This window comes from Rhinopithecus bieti, unplaced genomic scaffold (genome assembly GCF_001698545.2).
Source record: "Rhinopithecus bieti isolate Rb0 unplaced genomic scaffold, ASM169854v2 scaffold_1853, whole genome shotgun sequence".
Classification (NCBI taxonomy): Eukaryota; Metazoa; Chordata; class Mammalia; order Primates; family Cercopithecidae; genus Rhinopithecus; species Rhinopithecus bieti.
In genome coordinates, this window is record NW_016804151.1 from 4,769,454 (window position 1) to 4,777,800 (window position 8,347).

The 8,347-nt window shown below is 43.2% G+C and overlaps 1 long non-coding RNA gene across 3 annotated transcripts; it reads right to left on the bottom strand.

Annotated features, from left to right (window-relative positions):
• Positions 1-366: 366 nt before the first annotated feature.
• On the bottom strand, positions 367-7,732 carry LOC108526234 (uncharacterized). Of its 3 annotated transcripts, XR_001884468.1 has the most exons (4): positions 7,659-7,732; positions 6,827-6,929; positions 1,658-1,797; positions 367-617 (listed from the first exon to the last, which is right to left on the bottom strand). It is a non-coding gene; the product is annotated as an uncharacterized LOC108526234 (long non-coding RNA). The 3 variants fall into 3 exon arrangements; XR_001884467.1 differs by lacking the exon at positions 1,658-1,797; XR_001884469.1 differs by lacking the exon at positions 1,658-1,797 and having other exon boundaries at positions 6,827-6,932; positions 7,659-7,731.
• Positions 7,733-8,347: the final 615 nt, after the last annotated feature.

An 8,347-nucleotide genomic window follows, 5' to 3' on the forward strand; every position in this document is an offset into this window, starting at 1 on the left:
CTCCCCACCTTCCTCTCTCCCCTCCCTTAGGGCATGGGTGATGTTCAGCTTCTTTCTGTTCCTTCTTCCTCCTTCTTTTTCTTCCACTTCCTCGCTCTCTTACCCTTTCCTCCCACCTTCCCTCCTTCCTTCCCTCTAGCATGGGGGTGATGTCAGGCTTTCTTTCCTTCCTTCCGTTCCTTCTTCCTTCCTTCTTCCTTCTTCTCCTTCCTTCCTTCCTTCCTTCCTTCCTTCCTTCCTTCCTTCCTTCCTTCTTTCCTTCTTTCTTTTTTTATTTCTTTGTCTACCCCCATCCTCATCACTCTCTTTTTTTCTTTCTCTCTCTGTCTTTTAAATTGAGTGCATCCTGGTTTTATACTTACTGCCAGTGTCTTTTGGCTATACTCCTCCCTTGTTCCTACCAGCAATGGAGGTTGGCCCACATCAAAAGCAGAAAGTTTGGTTTTAATCAGAATAATATTTGCATTGTGAGCTTTGATCTTGACTTCTCCTGCCTGGGGCCAGAGCAGGACTTCACCGCAACAGTGAACTCAAGTCTCCATGTTCTCCTCTCTGAATCTGGGATCACCAGGATGTGGTTAGCATGTTGCGGAATGAGTGTCGCTGGGATTCAAAGCCTGCAATGAGTTTTTTTCAGTAAGTCCCAACTATATGAGAAAGAGAGAGGGAAAAATCCCACATAAAGTAAGCATCTCCCTTCTCCCCTCAAAACACAAAAAAGACAAGCTAGACCAGATTGACTATTTTCCTGTTTCATCCTGTTCTTATTCCTTTTCTTTGAGTTTTAGACAAGTATGTTATGACAAAAATTTAACTCCATATTTTCCCTGGAGTTTCAAAATTCTTTGAGCCACCTCATGGATAGTACTGCTCAATGTGCCAAAGACTTCAAACTCAACATGACAAGCCCGAACTTAACATTTTCTCCTAGAAACCCGCTCTTCTGGCTAGGCGTGGTGGCTCATGCCTGTAATCTCAGCACTTGGGGAGGCTAAGGCAGGTGGACCACTTGAGGTCAGGAGTTTGAGACCAGCCTGGCCAACATGGTGAAACCCCGTCTCTACTAAAAATACAAAAATTAGCAGGGCGGGGTGGTGTGTGACTGTAGTTCCAGCTACTTGGGAGGTTGAGGCAGGAGAATGGCTTGAACCCAGAGGCAGAGGTCGCAGTGAGCCAAGGTCATGCCACTGCACTCTAGCCTAGGTGAGAGAGCGAGACCCATCTCAAAACAAACAAACAAACAAACAAACAAACCCTGCTCCTTTGGTTTTTGTAATCTGCCACCAGGATCCCCAGCTGGAAACCTTGAATTCATCTTACACTCCTCTCTCATTCACCACGTTCTGTCAATTCTGCCACCTAAACAAATCCAATTACTGCCTTCCTTCCACTCCGTACGCCACACAGCTGCCAGGGAGATCTGTCTAAAATGCATATCTGATTGTGCCATCCTCCTCCTTGAAAAGCTCTGTGCATTCCCTGGACTGAGTCACACATGCACACTCTTAAGCATGAGATAGCCACATGGCTCTGGCTGCAGCTTAACGAGGTAGCCCTGCTATAACCCATGCTGCAGCCACACTGGATGTCTGACCACACCGTCATGGGGTGTGCTCATGAGTGCCTCCTGCATCTTTGCTCCAGTTAATCACACCACCTGCAATATTCTTTCTCTTTCTTTCACAGCTGGTCACATTTTGTTCTTTCTTCTAGATTCAGCTCACTCTCCCCACATTTAAGTCTTCCACGGCCTCTCAGGTACTTGGTTGCGTCATCCTCCCACTTGGATTTGATTTACTGGAAGGAACATGGGCTTTAGAGTTTCACAAACAAGACTTAAGAACCTGTCCCACTCCGAATGTCATTGCTTCAACCATAACATAGACACAGTTTCAACTTCACAGAACTATTGAGGGAATTAAACAAAGAAATGTTTGGCTTCTGATAAATATTAGTTTCCTTTCTATAGCAAATTTTATGTAGAAAATTGCATAGTGGTTAAGAGACTGTGGCCCTCAATCCAGAAGATGTGGCTTTAAAGCCTAGCTCCACCTCATACTTACATGAGTGACCTTAAACGATTACATTTGCTTGAGCAAATTATTCTGCTTTCAATGTCCTTATCTCTATAATAATAGTACCCGCTTGATAGGGTGCTTGGGAATATTAAATGAGATAAATATAAGGTTATTGTATTTGGCACACAGTAATCACACAGTGGGTTTTGGCGGTAGTCTTTTTTTTTCCCCTATACTTGCCCTGCGGTATCATAATTATTTGTTTACACATTGTTTTCCCTATTAACCTAAGGATTCCTAAAAGGACCAGATAGTGCCTTACTCAGACTTGTATCCTCAGCTGCTGCCGTGGAACACAGTGTAAGTGTTCGGGAGTTACTTCTTCAAATGGATAAGGCCTGGCACGTTTCATATGAAGTTTTACTCCTGGACTGTGGTCAGCAACACAATCCGAAATTCTTCTAGGGTACTACCCCACGCTCACATCCATGCCAATCTCTATTTTTATTATTTATGTATTTATTTTTAATAGAAATGAGGTCTTACTATGTTGCCCAGGCTGGTCCCAAACTCTGGGCTTAAGCAATCATCATACCTCAGCCTTCCAAAGTGCTGAGATTACAGACACGAACCATCGTGCCCAGCCTCAACCTCTCTTTAAAACCCACTTCAAAGTAGGCTTCTCTAAGAATGTTTCCTCCATGTTACCCCAAGTTCATTTAGAGCTCTCTTTTAAATCTCAGTTCCAGTTGCTTTACTGATTTTTTTAAAATTATTATTTCACATGTATGTCCTCAGTGGGCTTTTTTCTTCAGTTGTTAAATTATTTCATTTGTTTATTTTTAATTTTAATTTTGGGGGCTACATAGCTGACATGTAAATGATAGGGGACTGGACTACCTCCTTTCTATGATCTGTGAGTGGTCCTGCTGTCACCAATAGTAGCACAGTTGTTGTGGGGCTTTCAATGAATAGTGTTACCTGGTCAGGTTGCCTCTCATGGTAGCATCTTTTTTCCCCATCTTCTTTTCTTTTTCTTCTCTTTCTGTTCTCTCCAAGGGCCCCTCCAGCCTTGAATGAGTGTTGTGATCCCTGTTTTAGACTAGAGGAACTTCCATTCCTGCCCTGGATCCCAGAGTCCATCCATTTAAAACCTGTTCTCTCCTCTTTCCTATCTGTGGCAGGCATATACAATGTGGGTTGTTTCTCACCCTTCTCACTTCAGCTTAGTTGACTCCAGTGGTATTGGATGCCAGGAGACATCCTCCTCCTTTGCTTGTTTATTTTACACACATACACAAACACACACACACACAGATTTTAAAAGTGTGCCCCTTGCCGGGCGTGGTAGCTCACACCTGTAATCCTAGCGCTTTTGGAGGCTGAGGTTGGTGGATCACTTGAAGTCAGGAGTTCAAGACTAGCCTGGCCAACATGGTGAAACCCCATCCAACACAAATAATTAGCTGGTGTGTGCCTGTAATCCTAGCTACTCAGGAGGCTGAGGCAGGAGAATGGTTTGAACCCAGGAGGCAGTGGGTGCAGTGAGCTGAGATCATGCCACTGCACTCCAACCTAGGTGACATAGTGAGACTCTGTCTCAAAAAAAAAAAAAAAGAAGAAGAAGAAGAAAACAATTGTGTCACCCCAATCCCATATGTGAGAGACAATCTAGAGGGTTCTGTACAGGACAGACATAAAACAGATACAGGTCGGGCACAGCGGCTCATGCCTGTAATCCCAGCACTTTGGGAGGCCAAGGCGAGTGGATCACTTGAGGTCAGGAGTTCAAGACCAGCCTGACCAACATAGTGAAGCCTCATCTCTACTAAAAATATAAAAATTAGCCTGGTGTGGTGGCGCATGCCTGTAGACCCAGTTACTTGGGAGGCTGAGGCAGGAGAGTCGCTTGAGCCCTGGAGGTGGAGGTTGTTGTGAGCCAAGTATACGCCACTGCACTCCAGCCTGGGCAAGGGGAGTGAAACCATGTCTCAAAATAAATAAATAAATACATACATAAATAATAAATAAAATAAAACAGATACAAAATATGTGCTGAAACACTGTTACCCAACAGAAGTCTTAAGAGCAGTATATTTTAGATTTCAGTTAGTAGGGCTAAATTCTATTATAAAGACGCTCAGAGAGCTTGACGTAAATTAAAGCTCTCTGTTTGGGTTTAAGTTTCAAAAAACGATGAGGCATGGTTTTGTTTTGTTTTAGGCATGTTTTTCTATCGTCTTCATGTCACACCCTCGAGCTGAAAGTGATTCTTGATTAGGGAGAAGACAGAAACCAATTAAGGGCTTCTCCAGTCCAAATGGAGTGATTACTAGAAAAAAGCTGCGGCGTACTCCACTTGCATTTACACAATCTCAATGCATTTGTTTTCTTAGAAAAGAAATTTAAACACTTGTGATGCAATGGAACAGAATTTTTTTTTTTTGAGACAGAATCTTGTTCTGTCCCCAGATCGGAGTGTGGTGGTGCAATCTCTACTCACTGCAAGCTCTGCCTCCCAGGTTCACACCATTCTCCTGCCTCAGCCTCCCGAGTAGCTGGGACTACAGGCACCTGCCACTAGGCCCGACTAACTTTTTGTATTTTTAGGAGAGACGAGGTTTCACCGTGTTAGCCAGGATGGTCTCAATCTCCTGACCTCGTGATCCACCTGCCTCAGCCTCCAAAGTGCTGGAATTACAGGCTTGAGCCACTGGGAACAGAAATTTTTTAATACATTTTTCCTAAATCTGTCTTTTTCTTTATTTTCATATGGAAACAGAAATTTATTTGTCAGGTGCGTTTTCTTCAGAATAATTATTTTCTGCTCTTCAGATGACAGAAATGGTAGAAATGAAAAGAGCACACACACCTAGCATTTTCTTCCATTATATAAATTTGTATCTTTTATCTCATTCTCTGGATTCGGATATTCTAATTATTGTCTGGGTCCCTAGACTTTTCTCTTTTCCCAAAACCTTGTTCACCTCCCTCTGGGACAGAGCAGTTTCCCTTCCTGGGGATACTGAGCTGCTAGTTTTATTCTATTCCGCCCACAAATCTAGTATTGCTGCATCTCTAAAGTCTCCTTGATCTCCTCCCACGTAATAACTTATTTTACCCTTCCATTGAGTGATCAACCTCCTGGGTAAAAAATGACAATCCAGGAAACAGATGATCCAGAGTGACTCTTCTTGTTATAGTATTGTGAGATCATTATTTCGCACCTCTACCCATTCCCTAGCCTAATTAAAATGTCTGGAAACATGGGTACCAGAAATAAACTGCATAAGAAAATAAGCACAGACCATTGAAATTAGATGGTTCCATCATTAAAGGTCTGTACTTTTTTTAAAAAAAATTTTGAGACAGAGTTTAGCTCTTGTTGACCAGGCTGGAGTGCAATGGCACAATATCGGCTCACTGCAACCTCTGCTTCCTGGGTTTGAGTGATTCTCCTGCCTCAGCCTCCCAAGTAGCTGAGATTACCAGCGCCTGCCATCATACCCAGCTAATTTGTGTATTTTTAGTAGAGACAGGGTTTCACCAATGTTGGCCAGGCTGGTCTCAAACTCCTGACCTCAAATAATCTGCCTGCCCTGGCCTCCCAAAGTGCTGGGATTACAGGTGTGAGCCACTGCGCCTGGCATAAAGGTCCGTACTTCAAGAGATATATCTTTCAAACTGTATTTATATTCTCCTTTTTAATATTGGAGACTAAATTTTTGTAAGATCTGGTTTTCAGATAAGCACTTGAAATAAGGCAAAAACAAACAAACAAACAAAAAATACGCTTATTACTAGACCTAGTTCATATCTTAAGGAAAGAGGTGGATGTCGTCTGTAGAGAAAGCGAAGCCAAGGAAAGGATCCACACTGACCTCACTTTCTGCAAATTGGATGGTGGTGGTTTCTCTTGTTTCTTTTTATCAGTTCCTCCACCAACATCAATATTTGTTGGGAGGAAAAGCCACCTGGCAATGTAGGATCAACAAATAGGAGAAGACATCACAGTCATGACTACTGTAGAGTCAGATGTCAAAGTAGCTATCAGTATAAACTTGTAGGAAGAGATGCGCTTCCTGATAGAAAATACAGCTAGGATGCACACAAATGATTCCCAGAAAATATAGTGGCTGCTTACAACCAACTCCCATTGGTTAGTGAGAGAACAACTACATGTAGTAGAGAGAACACTGAGCTAAGAGTTCAACCCTGTTTTTGTTCTCGACCCTGTCCAACAGCAAACTTGTTTCTGAGTTTGAGTAAATCATGTAATAATATTATGTACTGGGCATGTACTGAGCATTCTTTAGGCATCGTGTATATGCTGATCATCTATTGTGTAGGAAACCATCCAAAGCTTCATAACTTAAAAAACATATTCTTTCTTACCATTCTAGGGATTAATGTGCACAGCCAAGCAGCGATTTTTGGGGTACCTTTGTATGGTTGCAATTAAATTGTCAGGTGTTGGAAGGCTCTATTCACCTGACTGCATCCCCTAGACTGAGATGGCTGGATCAGTTGAGGATTCTTGGAGCAGCTCCCTCTGTACAGCATGTCCATGTGCTTGACCTGGGCTTCCTCCAGCATGGTGATCTCAGATAGTGGGACTTCTTACATGGCTGCTGGCACCCCCACCCACTGCAACCCAGAGTGAGTATCCAGGAGACAGGAAGTGGAAGCTACTAGTCTTTGAAAGTCTGGGCCTAGAAACTGGAGCAACATCATTTCTGCCATGTGCTCCACAGGTCAAAGCAGTCTCAGAGCTCCCCCAGATTAAAGAAGAGGAGAAATTGACTCACTTGTCAATGGGAGGAGTGTCAAAGCAGGTGCAGTCATCTTTACTTTACTACATTACTTAATACTCCGGAAAAGGCTCTGACTGGGTTCCTCTTGTCCAGAAATCTGCTTGAAAAGAGGATATAAAGAACTATTGCCAAATGGTGATCAAAATAATCAACTCTATTGGTACTAAAACTGTGCCAAAAGCTACACTTCCTCCAGCTGAAACGGGGGCTTGTTCTACCCCTTTTGCCCTGAATTTCAAATACAGGGACCCTGGGTCTAACCTGGCTGATCCACACAGTCAGATGCCTTGTCTGGAACTGAGAGAGAAGATGCCTGGCTGGACCTTCCAGGTGGGGCAAACAGGTCTAGGTCCACAGGCCAAGAGAGAGGCTGGAAGTCTGTCATTCTTTTGAGGCACCCACTGGTAATGTGCTTAGGTCTGATTAGTAGCTTCTCCGCATGTGGTGGGGAACCATTGAGATGCACCTGAACTTTCTTTCAGTCCTGCCCTTTCTTAAGAAGTAGAGCAAGTCTCTATCTCTTCTAAAAATGTGAGGAGGGCAGGGATGTGTCAGGCATTTTCTTCTTCCCCCTACCATCCAAAACTCCAGGATTATTGGCCATCTTTTGCATAGAAGAAAACTTAGGCTTAGAATAGATTCACCAAGTTTCCAGAATAACAAGCTGATAAGTAATAGAAGCACATTCACAGGACGTCATTCTCTCTCTCTTTCAACATCTCAAAAATCGAACAAAGGCATGCGTGGCAAACCTTACTACCTCCCCAACACACTACTCCCAAGACCCACCCCTACTTATTTCTCTCCATATCCCTTATTACCTTACCATCTTGCATAGTGTATGTGTACTCGTTCATATGTTTGCTGTCTGCCCCTCCTCCCACTATAACTGGATCAAATGTAAATGATATCATTAGAACATAGAAGAGTACTCAGTTAATACCTGCTGCCTTTAGAATGTCCCCTTTATGAAGCTCTCAAGATATGGGCTGCCGTGCACCAATCAGTACTGGCTGTAGGGTACTGGCACATCGCTGAAGTTCTGGTGCTGGTGTAGATTCACTGGGACTTGAAAAGCATGAGATCAATGCATTCCATAGGAAACTGTGGTAACACTGTGTGCAGGTGGGATAAGTCTGTTTTCCAGGTAAGATGTTCCTGGCTTAGCCGCTGTTTTCTGTGACAAGTTTTGTGGACAGGAACAATTGCCTGCCTTCCCAGAAGTGCACTTAGAACCTCAAAAAAACTGGCTCTTGGGCAGATCAACAAACCATTGAATGCAGTTGCAATTTAAAAATTTGAGCCACAGAAAGATACTGTTACTTGGCTGGGTTGTGACTATCTTCCCTGGGTAATCCCTGCAGGACTTTTGACGGGAGTAAAGAAGTGGCATCTCCCATTTCATCCGTCAGAATCATCATTTAGGAATTATCAAGAATGAGAGAGAGTTAGTCTCGGAATGTGCAGAAAGGTATACATGGCAGTTAATAATATATTAATAAAAATGTCACTGTG